We start from the raw sequence: 18,947 nt of genomic DNA on the forward strand, positions 1-18,947 counted from the left end.
CTCGTAGTGATGTGACTTACACTTGCGTGTTTCCTGACATTTGCGTGATGCAGCGGCTATTCTTGAAACATTAGTCGATTCGATTCCACTTATTTTCAATTTCCACACACGTCATAGGGGATCTCCACAAGTAGCCAGATAGTTATTAAAAGATTTTGAATCTTGAAATATTCCGAAAATTCTTAGAAAACATTATTTTGGTGCTAAAACTACTAGTAAAAGTGGAACACTATTTATCGCAATGTCCCAACTATTTTGAATTTTCTCGGATTTCGTCATTTATCTGATGAGAGAGAAAAATGTACAATAAAAAAAAACGAAAATAAAACTCGTGCATTTCAATACTATACGTTTGGTGTTAGATTCTGCTAATAGAGTATTTTATAAATATTTTTATTATACTTTCGTCAACGTAGATAACGTCCTTCATTAATGGGTAGGTATATTTTAGTTATTAAAAAATGCAGTTATACTTAAACGCATTTTCAGTCAGTATAATATAGAGGGATCTTTTTACCTGTATACCCATCTATCATCTTTTGAATCAACCGCAGTACTAACCAGTCATACATACACGCAGAGACCTCTAGTACCAGAAGATTTAATAGAGGAACTTGGAGTGTTTTTAGTTTTGCTTACAATATTACTTTTTACTATGGATATTCCAATTCGTATCCTTGCAACGCCATCTAGGATCGAGTAGTTAAAGTATTTAATTTTACTACGAAAGGTCAAAAGATGGCGCTATATGAACAGTCTGTTATATGCTAAAGTGCTGCTACTGCCTAACAGATGACGCTTAACGACCAGTTTCATGTATAAATAGTAAAATTTGCGAATAGGACTTGCGCTTGACCAGATTTATCTCCTGTTTTCTCAAATAGTTGTCATGGGTCTGGGGCTAGCTAGGTGCCTTTATACCTAATGTATACTCTTTTGCTGTGAGTACTTAGCTGATAATGTTTTACTTATAGATAATTTTTAGTTGCAGATTTTATTTTTTATTGTCAGGTACGGATTAAAAAAAATAAAGACTGTTTTATTTCTGTTGAGTATGTAGTTTAGGTACATACAATCTTCTACAGGTACATACAATGGTCTTGGTCAATAAATCAAAAATATCACCTCATCATTTTCTGGGAAAGGACGAGGAAAAGACATAGGTACCCAAATTATAGCTATAAAATTAGATGCCTTACGGCGATTACATCATTGTGTTTGACTAATTTGCTTAAGCACGGTAGGCATCGTTTCGGTATCCTCTAACTGCCTGGCATACCTTGTACAGTAATCGGTCACTTATAAAATTAAATAAGACACTGGAGTGCTTTAAAGTTACGGGTTATTGGAAAAAGCTCGATTTTCATTGTATTAAATCACTTGACAACAAAATAAATGTGTACACCTATATGGCTTTCAAGTCAAAGTGTAAGCTCTCTACTCTGTCGCAATACGTAAGCTCAGATGTATTTCGTTACTTTACAGGGTACTTTGTAAGAATACTATTGTTATGTATCATAGCTGGGTGATTCCGCGTGATGTGCTGGCTGCCTGTCGTCGCTTGAACCGTGAACAGTTGCGGGTAGTCCTACATAGTTAAGGGCAGTGTTGGGCTTGGAGCGGCGGGCGGTAGTGGATCTGAGTCGTGCAAGTGGGTGGACTATGACCTTTGATTTTCTATATAGGACTAAAGTCGAACTCAACGGACAAGCACCTTTATCAAATTAATATGTACCTACCTACCTACCCATGTACAGTTTCGATCTTCAACCTGTCAAACAAATCGCTATTTAGACGCGATGATGTCATCAAAATATTAGCCTGAACCGAATGTTTTACTGAACTTTGCTCCTCTAAAGTGAACTCATAAATATTAATGGTTACATAATCAAAACCTTTATCATCGTGATTTTGATTTTATTTAAGTACATTGCGATGATTTGGCACGTCTCGTGTTTATGTACGTGAATCGAACAGATTTCGAGTATGTACCTACACATATTATACACCTAATTAAGTAAATACATGACTTATCAAATCAATATTGATGGCAAGCCGATTACTTTTAAAAATAAAAAGGCTTCGATTAATACATAGTTTCGTAACAAGCAGGAGATGTTTGATGCAGTTGACCCTAGAACTAGGACGGTAAAGGGTGAAAATTAAGAATTAAGCTTTTCTTAAATTATGTGACATTAATAGATAAGAATGTGGTACCCAAGTAGGTAAGTGGGTGCGGTTTTAGTTTTGGATTATCTTTATTAATTTTAGTTAAGCTGTGCGTATAGGCAGGTAAATCGGTTATAAGTACCTATTTAAACCTATCTGGGACTTGTATGCGGTAAGTAGGTAAAATATACCGGCAAGATATGTAGTGAAAAAAGCTTTAAAAAATAACTATACCTAAGAAGAAACGTGGAAAGATAAGTTAGTAAGTATGGTTTACCTTACCTTATTCTACTAACACAAAGATGATGTTACGAAAATACCTACTTTTCAAATGACATAAAATATAGATTGAAAGCTTTTTAAACCTGTCTGTGGACCAGGTGGCAGTAAGTCACCGACCCAAGAACTTGCTAATCTGTATCACGCCGTGGACTTATCGATCGCGGACTTTCATCCTTATTTGAAGCAAAATTCCATCACTCATTGTGTACTCGTGAATTTTATCGAGTCATTTCAGTTCAAAAATGCATGGAATGTTGTCATTATCATTATCATCTCAAAGGAAAAAGTTACGACCCAATAACATATTTAAGTTTTCCTAATGTAACTTTACGTTTAATTTGAAACAGGAGGCAATAAATTCCTTAACAATAACTATTAAATACTCGAGTAGGGAAGTACCTTTATCATCATTTAAGATTGCGTATGAAAAGGCAAAGTTTCAGTGACGTAACGCCATTAAACATTACAATATACCTAATAAAGTAGGTACAATGTTTGTAAAGAGTGTGAATTTAACACCTGTCTCAGCAAATATGACCGATTGAGTTATATGGATGTGTTTAGTACTGGAACAAATTGAGGATCGGTAAAAGTGTGAAAATTATCCGATAAGACGTAGGTAAGCAGGTATGTAGGTATACCTACATGTTCCGCTAGACAGAAGTCTAAAATATCCGAACAATAATCTTTTCAACGATGTTTTATTCTAGTCATGAGTATGTCTGCAAACCCGCTTATAGAAAATCAATTTCCTTGATTTTCTTTGAATTTAATTTACTCAAAACTTTTTTTTAAGTAAAATTTTCTAATAATATTTATTTGAGTCTTATTAATTTTTGCAACTCAAATATTTATTTGAGTCTTATTAATTTTTGCAAAGCTAAATAAAAATTAGACCTCTTTGTTAACTCTCTTTTCATCACTTCCATTTTCAATAAGTTTTCAGTAGGTAACAATTCAAGGGGTACCACCTGACCTATCTTACACATATTAATCAAGATTTATTTCGTTCAATTTCTAGCTACGTCGTGGGACATATGCAAATTAGGTACATTAGATGAATGCGTGAGTGATATCGACGTGAAATGAAATGCGTGAATATCGGAGAACCATTCACCAATAAGCCTCATGACCTTGGTGAGAACACCGCGTGTGCCGACACGAGGACTTTGGGGTCAAGAATATAATATCTGTTACTGATCTGCTGAATCATTCAAACTTTTGACTCAATAAATTAGAATTACGTTGTCTTTCGTAGCTCGCCTCACCTTAACTTATTTTAAAAAATGTGCGTGTATTTTGTTACTTAGATACCTACTGTTTCTTTTATAATTCACTATTCCAATGAAAATAAATCTACTGTTTCGTGTGTGACGTTTTGTTAAGTGGAATAGTAGTTATCACACATGGAATAAAGTGACAGAAAGATACACAATTCTTATAGTACCTACCCAACAGGCAAGTCGTTTGTAAACTTGCTTACAGAACCTGACTAAACTACATAAGCGCCCGGTAAATTGTAGCTTCATCATCTTACATTTAGTATGAGTGAGAAACAGTAAAAAGTAAAAAAAAATACTTATATCCGCATTACCTACTCATGTTAAGCCTAAAAATGAAAACATAATTCGAGGCCTTCAAATGGAAGAGAATTCAAAATTGTGTAGTTTAAAGTATTAAACATTAATTCTAGAAAATGGTCCTAGCAAACCAGTAAACTCCAACTACGGAAAAACAAATTTAAAATTCATAAAGAGTCATTTTAGGCCGCTGTCTAAATTGATGTAATTTTAATCGGCTATATTATATGTTTAGTCTGTAAGCATTACCTCAAATATATGACTGAATCTATTAACAAAACAAATACCTGTACCTATTTCTTGTAAGTTCTGATCATGCGTTAAGTCTAGAAGTTTCTGCCATTGAGGTATCCGGTTTTCTTAAAGATCCCATCTTGAATACCGAAGTTTATTTCTAGCTGTATCTTGGTTGCGTTTCCTACTTAGCTTTAGAATCAAGGAGCCACCGTTACGGTACATGTGCAGTGAGCCAGTGATAGCATTTACATAAAATCAAGTTTTAGTTATGAGAACTTCAGTAATAGGGTTAAGAGTAATTTAAATAATAGCGGTTAAGCCAGTGAACATTGTGGTATTTTGGAAAAACTTGACATCTATCAAATATCAAAAGGTTTTTTTTGTTTTAAGTTGGCGGAAGAGCTGCAGCTAACTTTTATTTACTTTATTCCTTGGAATTTCGATATTTGATCATATAAGCTAAGTTTTAGTTGCACTCATTTCATTATCATAAGTAATTATTGCTCTACCAATTTAAAATAAATGACATAACTAGCCAAATAAACCTTAGGTCATAAAACTGAGATTTTTCCTAAACGAGGTAGGCGTGTATTTATAGTAGAGGTGACACAAATGCCCTTTCAGAATGTAAAGAGAATCATCATCTACCTAACCTTTTCCCAATTAAGTCTGGGTCGGCTTCCAGTCTAATTGGATACACCAGAGCACCAGTGTTTACATGGAGTTACTGCCTATTTGACTTCTTAAACCTATTTACCCGGTCAACACGATAGCCCTTGTTAAGACTGGTCAGACCTTATCTTTCAGTGAGACAATAAATATGGCTGACAATGATGTTTCCAAAAATCACGCCCCTTTTTGACATTACATTATGACCCTACTTAAAATGTGGGTGTATAAGCGTATTATACTTATTTTAGGGAAAACAGCCATGATATTATGCTTCTGTGCACCGATTTAAATATAAAAGGTCGAGATACCTTTCTCATTACCGTATTACTCATTCATAAGGGTTGGGCTATAGTACCTATGATTCAATACCACTACCGGTCGTTGAGTTTCTGAGAATTTCAGTGTCAAATGTATCGAAGTCGGTTATACATATTACGTACATAAGTTTTATTTTTATATCAGCAGCATATTTTGTGGGATTTGCCCGCGATCCTCCATTTACCATGACTCAATGTCAAAGTAGCTTCCTCAAGATTTTGATTATCACAGACATAAATCAAGTTTGAATCTTACTGATATTTCCAGGAAACCGAGACCACAGGAAACTTATATTATATCACCTTTTAACCTTCTTACCGAATGTACGCCTACTTAGTTCGAAGGAAGACTTTCATCAACATTCATTTCCATTTTACAGAACCAATGTTGGTAAACGCTCGCCTATGGCACGAATTTGCAATGTAACTCTTTGTGCGGGAGCTCGGACAATTTTGACATTTTCCATGATCCCTATAATAAATTAATTTAAGATATTTTTAATTTGAACGTTGTGCGCACCTGTAATTAACATATTTACGCAGGACTTATTACAATTGTAAACTTATATATGTGAAAGTATTTGTAAATAAGTTGTTGGTGTGCCTTGTAAATAAATAAATAAATCAAAAGTTGTTGTGCAGTACCTAAACAAAAAACCTTGAATTACAAAATAAAAGCGCTCATATTTTAAATTATTTGTAAGTAAATCTTCTTAAATTTAAACAAAAAAATACAGCAGAATAAAATACGGAAAAACATAAAAGGCCATACGGGTTAGTTTTGTGGTTATTCTAACAATCTTGTTATTCTTCCTACTCCTTAAAATGAGTTATGTATTTGATTTTCCAAAAAGTTAAGGAAGCCAGATTACCTAAAAGATTACTTAAACTACTAAATAGTTTGTACATAGTTATACTACAGCTCATGTACCTCACAAATAAACAAATATGGCTCAGGTTAGATTATATGTTGCTACATTACCTAAGTTCTAATAACAGATTAAAATATATTTAAGACATCGTTTTACAGGTGCTGAAAATAAGAAAAAAATACGCACTATGAAAGTAGGTATAATCGCAAAAAATAACCTCTTAGCAAAAGTAAAAAGATAATGACTTTCGACTTATCGTAAGTCACTTAGAAATATTTATAGACTCATTCAATAGTCGCATGCCATATGACATTTTTGCTTGTTTTCACTCTTTAATCACTGAACTTTGTACCTCAGGCTTAACAGGTCAAATCCTTGAGAATAAAGGTCAAAATTCAATATCGAATGTTGACATTGACCTTTGCCGTGTTTTGTACTTTAAAAATTAAACCTTATTGGAAAGGCTTGTGACTTACATTGTGCATCACTAACTGGTTTCGTCATGCAGGGGAGTGGTCATCGGGAAACTTTTACTAAAAGCCACTGAAGTTGCCCTTTTATAATCAGATAAATCTCTCTATTAAAATTACGGAAAAAGACGACCTACAAACTACAGAACAGAAACAAAACAGACATGAAAATACTCGTCTGCATTATACTGATTCTATTTATTTGTTACGTTTAAAGTTTGTCACTGTCTTTAATGCAGACTTTTTGGGTCTAACTTTCAGGAAAAAGCGGATTCAGGGCAGTCACACACAATATCGCCTTCCTATAAAAAATAATAATATCAGGAAAACAATTAGTTACAAATATAAATAGTTATACGAGTATTCTGGCAAGTGTCACAAGACGCAATAAACTCTAAGAAGAAGAAGATTCGAGTATTCTGGCCCTGATACACTAATTTCTCGAAAAGCTGCAATAGCTGCCCCAGTTATAATAGTTTGTGCTATTGCTCGGTATTATAAATAAAACTAAACCCCATTATGTTTCCTTTCATTTTCATTATGAACTTTCTTAGAATCGTTACCAAAATGTAGAAAACAAGAACAAAAAAGGCCAATGTGTGCGCTACGATCGATTCTCTACCTGGGTTTTGTTTACAAATGTGTTTTGTTTCAAATGTTCGATCATGTCCTATTTTTAAAAATCGGGTATCGAAAACCTGTCATTATTTATAACTAGCTTCCGCCAGCGGCTTCGCCCGCGTGGTGTGTTGATAAAAAGTAGCCTATGTGTTAATCCAGGGTATCACCTATCTACATACCAAATTTCAATCAAATCGGTCCAGCCGTTTTTGCGTGATTGAATAACAAACATACATCCATACATTCTCACAAACATTCACGTTTATAATATATGTAGGATGTAGGATGTAGGATGTAGGATGTAGGATGTAGGATATGTAGGATGTAGGATGTAGGATGTAGGATGTAGGATATGTAGGATGTAGGATGTAGGATTCAATCGATTAATCAAATCGAGACAATATAGATGTGTGGTATTCGGTCACCTTAGGTTGAATTGTCTGATTCCACAGAGAAGACGTAACGTGGGCTGTGGCTTTGCGTAGCAGGCCGTACGTAGCATATGATATGTGTATTATAGGTATTACTTCCTCTTCTTATCTTGTGAGAGAGACTAAAAAAAGACCTATATTTTTTTTTGTCATAATTATTAATATAACATTTTTTTTTTTTTTTTTTTATCTCCACAAATTACATAATAAATTACAAAAGATGAGTTGACAACAATTTGGTAGGTACAGTTGTAATTTGTAGGAGATCTGGAGTCTAAACTAAGCCGAAGCCTGTATCTTAGAACTCCAGGTCCCCCGTTACATGAAAATTTATTTTATCCTGATATGTCATGTAGCATCATCGGTTTGAATATCTAACTATATCAACGCAAACGCAAAACGCTTAGCAGTACCAAAGATTTTTTCATCCCACCATCTCGGAAAGAGTAGTTTTACCCTTTGATATCTGAGCGCAAAAGCCGTTTTTATCCTCTAGAGCGGCAAAGTGATTTGAATTTAGAACATCGTGTGCAATACTCCATTTGTGACAATCTTGATAAGACTTTTCAAAAAAAATCCACATTAAACAAATAAAATGCTGCTTAAATTAATTATTCAATTAATTAAGTAATTTTTATTATTGTTTTTACATAGATTTTTAACCTCGTTTCATTTTTAAACTGAGTTTTCAAATAAATGAACTTTAATAGGTACTTCTTTTTAATTTGATACTCATAGGTGTGCGCCATTTTGTTTTTTTGCATTTAAATAGTAATTTCCTCGATGAGGTGGGATGAAAAGTTACGTGTTGCACTCGAGTGCAAAGATTTTTCACCTTGTGCTCTTTTGATTCCCTCGCTATCGCTCAGGATTCTAATTATTGAAACACTCGCTACGCTCGTGTTTCAATTTTAGAATCCTTCGCTTGCTCGGTCATCAAAATTGAGCCCGCGGTTAAAAAGCAACTTTGCACTCTTGTATAACAAATAACTATTGTTTCCTCACTCAAAGATGAGAAAAACATTAAATAAAAGTAATGTAGTAGCGTTGAGTTCAACAGCTATTTTACGTTATATCTACTGATCACAGCATTTTTTATAACTTAATTAAAAAATCAAAATTAATCTAAATATCGTCCTATATAGATAATAATTAAATAAAATTATGCTTCTGAATATAAATATTTAAATACATTCGTACAAATGGATAGAACAGAATTAAAGAGTAGTAAAACGTTAGCGTAAAAGTTGGCAAACATTGTCTTTGAATTAAATTTAGTTCGAGGTCGACACCTAGCTATTTTTTATATCATGCATGGTTTCTAAGGTTATCGAAGTTCATGGTTTTTGGGTAACGGTATGTTAGTGAAGAAATTGTTTGTTTTGGTTGATTAATATTATAAAATGTAAGAAAAAAAAATATGATTAATTAGAGGTCCTAGAAATTAGTTTTTTGATCTGTTCTGTATGCATTTTTCAAAATAAATATTATAATCATGTGCAAACTGCATTCGAAAGACCAATGGCTGGCCTTTCAAAATTTTTGCGCCACAGCTGTAACTGATTACTATTCCTTTTTCATTTTTATAATGTCAATATGTATAAGTAAACTATAAAAAAGTTATAAAATAAAATGCAACCTTGCAGCATTACAAAACTTCTAATTGTTGTGAAAGCCTTTGTAATTATTATAGCGTATAGAAGTTTATTGCGAAGGTACCAGAGTCCATCTGTTTATAGGATTTTTTCAAAAGAATTATATTGTACTTGTTTTATGAGGCCTATTCTACCAGCTTTTGATCCAACTGAGAAGCGCTTCCTGTTAAGAAACATTACAAAATAAGTAATAATCTGATTATCATTTTATTGCACTTATATATTATCTATTTTTCTGGCCAACTAATATGTGGTTGTTGGTAAATAATAAAGAAATGGCTACAAAGGCTTTACATTCACGGATTGTTAGAGCCCACAGGTACTGCATACAATTGTTGACATTTACGACAAATTCACATAAACTGAACCAATTGCGATAATTTTGTATTAGAAATGTCAGATTTGATATTGCAGTTTGTGAAATAAAAACCACAAAATAGACCCGGTTTTCAAATAACGAATATTAAAATTAATTACTTTGGCTATTAAACGGTTCAATTTAAATACAGCAATAATTATTTTAAACGTAATCATCAATCTGAAAGGAGGACGATCGAGTCACTTTGAGTCACACACTTAACTGTGAATGAATTATTATTTTACGTTGTCCAGAAGATTTAAGAGTATTGTCCTTGTTTGAAGCAGATCGAGAAAATGTCAGCAATTTGTATCAAAAGAAAAAGGAACCAACATTCACGTCAGTGGAAATAAAATTGAAAGTGCGAAGGTAACCTTCCTCACTGTGGTAGCTGTCCAAGATGAAACTGTGACGTTTAAAATTTGAGAAATATTAAGAAATATTTTTTTTTATAAAGGCTAGGCGTGAGAGCAGCTGGTTCATTAAACATTCCGTATAAATTAACTATCAACAGCTTAGCATGGTAAGCATAAGCAGAGGTCTCATATAAAACTATTTGATAAAGCATATTTTAATTTCTACAGCTGACTGATATGACGGAATAAATTAGGTGAAATTAGGCCAAGTTCGTTCACAACGAGTTAATTCTACGGCCTATGCCTTCAGAGTGTACTAATACCCACTAATGACTGACATTGTCTTTGTGGTTTCATCGACGTATATATAGGTGCCGCTGCTAAATATCATTTTTTTTTCTAGTATTGATCCAGAAATCATTATTTTCTTGTGTTTTTAAAAGCTATACGTCATTAAACTTTAGAACCAGAGGTAGATACAAAAAACTCATTTACCTACTCAAATATAAACGACAAAATCCTCATGTCATAATATTTATTAATTTTATTTGTATAAGTAATAAGTTAACTATATAAAAATCTTTTGTTTTGAATGTTGTAAAAGCTGATTTCGCGTAAGTAAATACTTATTCATTAATGTTTCTCTTTTTAGATTCTTAGCTGAATACCAATAGGTAGATAATTATTTATACCTTACAGTAGTTTGTAAAAAAAGTAGCTCATCTCTCTACTTAGACGCGTATCTCGTTTCTCGAAGTATTTCGCTATTTAAATTCTAACTTTACGTTATAATGCGCAATGTTTTTGTTTATTAAGTTTGCACGGCAAAACGGCTAAACCGGAGCTATTACTTTTAACCTTTTGCTTTACTTTAAAAAATGATAACAAACAAGCTTACTGTTTATTTGGCGGTTATTTTGGGATCTTCTCGATTCATCCACACAACCTTTGTTAACATATTCATGTTTATCCGTAGAATTATGAGTTATCGAAACTTTACGAACATATTTCTGTTCCATTATTATTATTCCAATCTTATGTGTAGGTATTGTTGAACGTATGTGGTCGAGTCAGTAAGTATTAAAAAATGCACCCACTGTGGAATTTTACTAGACTAGGCAGGCGATGTCTTTAGCATTTATTTTTATCGCAAAAAAGCCCAAGTTGTTTACAACTTATTGGCGCTTCCAACATATAGTTTGTCGTTTCAGAGATTTTTCAAGAGTATAAAAATATTCAAAAGCTTATTCCCACGAAGTTAGTAATGAATAGTATGATCTCGAGTAAACACATAAATAACTATCGAACTAGATAATTGAAATAAATTAAAGAACATCGTCTTATGATATCAATTAGGTTAATGATTTTGAGACAATTGCTTCTGCGAGGCTCAAGAGGCCCATATAGCCGTAATAACTTCAGAACTTATTAACAATGTAGATGTCCTAAAAAGCTATTTATATTTTTGCAAAGGACATCAAATTAAAATTTTAAATCTAAATTGTCTTTCCAAGATTAGTATTTACAGTTTTGCAAAGTCTTGCCTAACAATACAAAACCTTAGTTAAGAGTAACAGAACTCTAGTTGTCAGCAAAACTTGATAAACCAGAACAGGGTTGCTTCGAAGTCATTGACTGGTTAGCATACCCAAGGTATAACTATTATGTCGCGCGAATAACTATTAAAGAGGCGGAGAATGGATGGTGTACTTTTAGTAATTGTATTTTAATTATCTGAAGAAACTGGCTCAGTATCCATCAATTGAACACAAAGAACAAATCACTGTTTACTTTTTTGTATCAAGCTCATACAGGTTTTTAAATAGAGATCGTTTAAGATATACTTAATGTGCACCGATACGGAAATTCTGCAATATTTTCATGTTGAACTTTTCAGGTTGTCAAACAAAGAAACTTCATTCAAGACACCCACACTTTGTCTCTGCACTAATAAAAAAAAACTGCTGTCAAACCAAGGACGTATGCGATGACAGTTGCATCAAACTATTTACTAAATAAATAAACGCGAATGTTATGAAATAATTCAAACGTAAATGCTACAGCCGACTGCACCGAAGAGGCTCTGTTATTGTTATCGATACCTTAGTTGATTGATGTTCACAGATAAAGCACGGCGGACATTGATGGTGCGAAGCCCTTATCTTGAAGTCTGTGACGTCAAGTAGTTCTGTGATATATACGGGCGGAATGAGCGCGCGCGAACATTACTAGTGTAAAAGTGCTCCGTGGATGCCCACTGGCCACGCGCTCGCAGTTCGCGCCGTACTCTTGCGCACGTTGCTTTGCTATAGATATACTGCATTGAATAACACCAGTGTCTTTAGTGAATACTTGTGCTGGAGCGATAGATAGCCGGTAAGTTGTGATTAGTATAACTAATACAAGCAACTATAAACTTAAATTCGTATTTCTCTCAGCAAATAAACTATGGGACAGAGAAAATTGCAGTTTTTTACCGATCCTAAAATTATGAAAGACCGGTAATAGGTTGTGAGAATTTTCCCGGTCATAAAATATTTTAACTAATAATAACAACGACCATTGAAAATGTCTACACCTTTTGCGGTTGCATGCGGCGTGAAAATGTAAAAACTGCTAGTTGCTAGTAAAATCAATGTTTGCACAAAACTAATAAGTAATTTCAATTTCTTGACCATATATATACTTACTTAAAGCCTTTTTAAATAACTATTTTTACATACGTTATGCAAATCTACAAGCAGGATAGAGACTTTATATAATAGCATAATATAGAATATATAACGATTACAGATAGATTCAATACAATTAAAAAAAAAAACAAACAAAAGATATAAGAACGCAATAGTAATGACGGAAGAAAAACAGCGTTTATTATTGTGTGCACGAAGATACGTAATTCCTATGTTGCAGTTACAAGGACCAAGAAGTTTTCTTGAGTATTTTTATCTATCGTTCAATTATCACTGGATAATATATGTGTGAACTAGAAAAGTCAATAAGAAAATCGTTTAGTAGTTTCCGAAGCGTCATGTCTCTTGACTTATAGCATTATCAAGTTCAGTGCCATCTCTAGCACCCATCCTTTGTCGCTTTGAACGCTAATAAAAGACCTGGTCACAGAAAATGATGAAGAAATGTTACTTCGTCTATGCGTCAGCTTCGTCTGTGAAAAATTGGTAGGTGCGGTCGAGTTAAAAAAAAAAACTTTTTGTTTTAATTTTGGTAAAAACAAGTCAAGATCAATTAAAAGTACAAAAATAACGATCTGGTTAAAAAGTAGTAACTTGATTTAAATATAAGTAAGCTTAAAAAAAAAAAAAAAACAAGATTACCTTAAAATGAGAATATGTAGGTAGGTATGTGCGGTCGTTACATTTACGTTGCGGAATATATTTATTCTTTGAATGGTATTGCTACGAAAACTTGATTTGTATAGAAGCTGCGCATATTTTTCATAGTTGCGGAGGCTTTTATTATTAAATCAAAAGTTCTTTATGATAATGTTGTATGCTTACGTTGTCTTGAAAACTCGTAGAACATGTAAATTAGTTCTTATTGCCCCAAAATACATGATTATTCAGCTTTAAATGACTGATTTCAACGGTAGATATATTAAAATAAAACCATAAGGAATCGTTAGTTCAAAGCTATTCTAGAAGCCAGTTCCACCATCCAACAAAAAAAAATCACGAAAACATTTTTTCCGTTATAATAAGGAAAATTTCTAAAGGTAAACGAGATCTTATTGTTTCAAAGTATCTGCATTACAGGACGACGTGTTTACTAACTGGCTTTGTTTGCGACAAACAACTATCTACTTATAAGTGTAGGAAGCGATGGAACAAAGATTCCTATTTGCGTCTCTCGACGACTGATGTTGACTTGTTTAGTCCGAATTCTTTACGTGATTGTGGACAACGGATGTGTAGTAGCTTTGTTGTTTCCTTATAAGTTCTGAGATAAATCTCTGTTCCCTGCAATAAAACCTCATTCATTTACTCATCATCCTCCGAGCCTTATTCCCAATCATGTTGGGGCTCCAGTCTAACCGGATTCAGCTGAGTACCAGTGCTTTACAAGAAGCGACTGCCTATCTGACCCCCTCAACCCAGTTACCCGGGCAACCCGATACCCTTTGGTTGGACTGGTGTCAGACTTACTGGCTTCTGACTACCCGTAACGACTGCCAGGGATGTTCAATGACAGCCGGGACCTTCAGTTTACGTGCCATCCGAAACACAGCCAATGAAAAGTGTCTAAGATATACTTAGAAAGTACATACAAACTTAGAAAAGTTGCATTGGTACTTTGCCTGACCTGGGATCGAACCCGCGTCCTCATACTTGAGAGGTTGGTCCTTTACCCACTAGGCCACCACGACTTTTTTTTTTGACTTTTTTTTGACCTCATTCGTTTACTCACCCGGATAAAAAGTACTCCCTTGAGCTCTACACCATCTGTGTACCTTTCATATAAATTGGTTCAGAGGGTTTTAGTTTGTCAGTATGGCATGGATAGACAGATGATGTTACTTTCCCATTGATAATACTAGAAAGAATTTTGCCGGTATTTACAGAGTTATCAACTGAAACCTTTCAATAATTTAATAAAGACACTCATCGTCAGTCTCCCGTGAAATAACATATTTAAACCTTTAAAACCTTGTTATAATAGTTATAAAAATCGTTGGTCATTTTATGAAACATTATTTTTTTTGTAAAATAAGATTCAAATCTGTATAAATTCGTTATATTAAAATGCCGAAATTCAACCGTTTGCAAAAAAATGCTCAACGACCATTATAAAAAAAAGTGTTATTATTTTCTAAATAGCACTGAAATTATTTTTTTATGTTTATGTCCTCATTTTCTTACAACTGTTGAATAAATTATTATTTTTCAACTGTCTGAAACGGCGACTGTCCGTTTCTATTTTTGCTTTATCGTGGGATTTTCAAAGATAGTAAAACCAATCTGGGTCAAAACCGTATCGAATCCTAGGTTTTCTATGTGAAAGTTTCGTGTGTAGTTTTCTTAGTACTGGGAACATTATCATCAGTCACGGCTCTTCATCTCAGCCCTACGCTTTGACGCGATACACCTTTCGATCAGAGATTTATTTACCCATGACTGCGCATTTATCAAGTGCAAAGGAGTTAAGTGTTAAGAAGACAGCATTGAATAATAAGTTGAGCAAAAACTTCAGCCATGCAAATCAATATTGACATAAAATCTTTTAACAACGTATTATTTTTATCGATCCGTGCGAGATTACAAAATTTCTCAAAGGTGATGGCGATCTTCACCTTTTGTTCCTGACCTTCATCTCGGGTCTGTCTAATGTCATGCGGTATATTGATGGTGTATGATAATCATTTTATACATGCATATATTATCTTATAATCTATAATATAAAAATGAATCGCAAAATGTGTTGGTAAGCGCATAACTCAACAACGCCTGGACCAATTTGGTTAATTCTTTTTTTGTTGTGTTTGTTATTGTCAGGAGAAGGTTCTTATGAAAAAAAAATAGGGTAAAGTAGAGAAGTTAGTTGACGGGAGCGAAGCCGCGGGCAAAAGCTAGTACATAATATATGGATTTAGACATAATGTTCGAGGTTTTTTCTCGTCTTTATTATATCTAGGCTCTGTCTATATTTACGTCTGTACAATTACTTTCAGTAATCCCTTGAATGTGGAATTTCAGCATTTTTATGCTATGACAGGTTATGAACAGCAATACATTTATTTCCTGTATCATTAATTGCTTCGGATGACAATAATTTTCCTTTTGACTGATGTGATTAAAAATAGATTTTCACTTAGGTATACATAATTAAATTATTTCTCTGTCTTAAATTGTTTCCATTTAATACGCAAGACACTTAATGTTACAGGTGAAGCACAATGTTATTTCGAAAATAGGTACATTTACTGACTGAAAATTGCAGCGATTTTACACATTTAGATACTAATAAGTTAGTCTTTGGTTTCTATATAGTCAAATCCAGCTGTTTGAGTTAAAATATTATATTGTTTTCGCGATTGCAGAAAATATGCAAGAATTAACTTTAATGTATTTTATGTGAAACTTGGTAATTCCCTCGGACTCACTTGTGTCCTGAATATTTTACTAATCTGAAAATAATAACTAATGTGCGAGGTTTGCATTAAGTATGACATTGATTGATACAAAATCAAAGTATGTAGGAATGTACTTATAATATTTCTTTAAATAATTCCATATATTAAACCAAAAAGATGTTATCATATACTAATAATGCGTTATTATTTATAATGGTCAAGGCTTCTGATTTCGTTATACATACATTTCATTTGAATACTTTCCATATCGTTGAATGTCTTGTTGAGTGGTTACGATAAATATACTTTAGTCCTTTTAATGCGAAACAGAACATTAGTAACCCTTTATTGTTTAATTACTGTGACTGTAATTTTGGGCATGAAAATATGCTAATTATTAAGAGCAAATTCGTATCCTGTAATTACCAGTTGGTAAATTAATTAATGGTTTACGGGTCCCATTTTCGGATTTTAATCTTACAAACTTGGTTCTCAGTTGCCTATATTATATAAATTTAAACAAAAATTACAAAACAAAGTACAATAAAATATAACAATAATTCTATACAATAAAATATAACAATAATTCCATGAATATTTAGTACCCATTGATACACATTTTAATTAGTTATCGTTGAATAAATACTAGATATGATAATTCCGCAGACAGGAATTAAGAGAAGAGTAAAAATTCGTCATTAAAACCCAGACTATTAAATATTTACAATAGCATCGATAATTTTCAACTACTATGTGCCATTAAGAGCGTCATCAAAGAATGCAGCAAGTTATGCTCATCATAAAAATACGCAGCTCATTGATCAATTCCCACGGAATGTTTTAAGTTTCGAGTGATAAAATCAGATGAAGTGTTTATTCTGCCTAAATATAAATTAGTTTTGTTCAGATAAAAGTATTACAGTGGTTAGCAGTTGTATTTATTTGTTTTAAAAAAACTTTGTTCTAAATAAAAATCTTATATGAAGTCTGTATTTATTTTCAAGATCGAATCTGATCTTAATTATTTCTTCTTAATCTGTCCACGTTATCATATGACATTAGTGTATTCTTTTCTTTAATAGGTACTCTTTTAATATCATTTAATTACCACAAGATTTAAGTGATCAAATATCAAATGAATTCTCGGCATCAGAACTGATAATTTCATTTCGAAATATTAATCGCAGTAAAATCCACAACATTGTTTCATAAGATGTAGATCAGAGTAATGATACGGAATATGAACGTTAATATATTTGATTATGATCGTGCTTAATAGGTACAGTCAGGAAAAACATTGGATTCTCTTTCCTTACTTATCTGTGCTCGGAGCTTATATATTATTTTATCTGTGCTCGGAGATTCTAACATCAGGGTTCTGGTCCAAAGCAAATGTTTAACTTACATATTGACGTCTGTTTTCTTTTTGATTTATTTAGCTGGTTACACAAAATATATAGTTGGTATACATAGTATAGTTTCTTCAGGGTCTGAGTGAAACTGCAAAAAAGTTGCATTTTATTAAAATAAAATTAAAAAAGCATTTTAAACAGACAGATAAAAAACTGTTTATTATTATTTTATATTTATGAAAACTGTTTATGCTGTCGTGTAAACTGTTTATTCTGACCGTATTATAGTGAGAACTTATCTTACTTAACGAGTTTAAGTGAATAATCTAGACCTTGCTGATTTTAATGGTTTCATTAGTCACTACAACGTATAATTGCCGATGGAAATTATAATGGCGTTTTATGACGGACGGAAACTTGAGGAAAATGTTTTTCCAAGTCCGAAGGTTATATTGACATGACACATACATTGTGATAACATTGAACTTAGCTTGTGTTGACTGAACTATTATACGAACACCGTAAGTGTTTGCTATTCTCTTCGAGGATGGTTTTAGAACTGTTAAAAAATCTATGAGATTAAACGTCAGAAAAGACATAAAAAATCACGCAAAAGTATCATTTCCATCCATGGTTGTACAGACCATTTTTCCATTTTCAAAACTGTGACTTTTATTTTAAAGGAATTTTCTTCGTTACATTGTAAACGGGGCCTTCTCCTAGCATGAAAGATAATACGATGTGCTCTAAATATCCCGTAATATACCCATCATGATACGAGATACTAATCCGTGGTGTATTGGGCTCAGTTGCTTCACCGAATCTGATTGATAGATAACATGTGAAGGTTTAGAACGCCAGCCATCTGCTCGTATCTCCTGATTTACACATAGCTGAGTATGTGGTTGTAATATTTTATGCCTGTTTACCTTTTGTTGCTTCTGAAATGTGAATTTTACAGTTATTTGGGTATCTTTGTTATTAGTTGAAGGACTTGGAAGGAGGTTGTAAAATCACTATATTATAATGGCTTTGATTTTTTGATTTACGAATGATATCAATTTCAAACTTCATAAATGTTCGAATTTCAAATAATTTTGAAAACAGAATACAGCTTTACATTAGCACCAGCCAGTCCTATTGGCTTTCAAGGAGGCTGGCAGCAATAAAGGAATAATGACGAATGATATTGAACTTGTAGCGCTGAGAGTTAGGCTGAATGCTTGCTTGTCTGTGTCAAGTGCCGTTGCCGTGTCGCAAGCGATGCAAGTGCTCGCGTCTCGCAACCGCTCAGTTATTACGGTGTTGCAACTGGAAGCCGCCCGCACCTCTCGCTCCTCTACTCTGTTCCGGAGGCACATTTTTCTTAAGTTCGTTTTTATGTCTATCGTAAGGTATCGCTTAGCTGGGCATATAGTATGGTCTTTTGAAAATGAATTCGATGTTCAGATTTGAGATTAATAGTGTTATTATTTTATTTATCTAGA

General features: G+C 33.2%; 1 protein-coding gene across 1 annotated transcript in view; it reads left to right on the forward strand.

Moving 5' to 3' along the window:
• Nucleotides 1-12,237: 12,237 nt before the first annotated feature.
• Nucleotides 12,238-18,947, forward strand: part of LOC124630334 (elongation of very long chain fatty acids protein) — a 30,023-nt gene continuing 23,313 nt past the window's right edge. The window contains exon 1 of the mRNA XM_047164196.1: nt 12,238-12,396. The gene's annotated coding sequence lies outside the window, so the exon portion shown is untranslated. The remainder of the gene's footprint in view (nt 12,397-18,947) is intronic.

This window comes from Helicoverpa zea, chromosome 5 (genome assembly GCF_022581195.2).
Source record: "Helicoverpa zea isolate HzStark_Cry1AcR chromosome 5, ilHelZeax1.1, whole genome shotgun sequence".
In the NCBI taxonomy this organism is placed as follows: domain Eukaryota; kingdom Metazoa; phylum Arthropoda; class Insecta; order Lepidoptera; family Noctuidae; genus Helicoverpa; species Helicoverpa zea.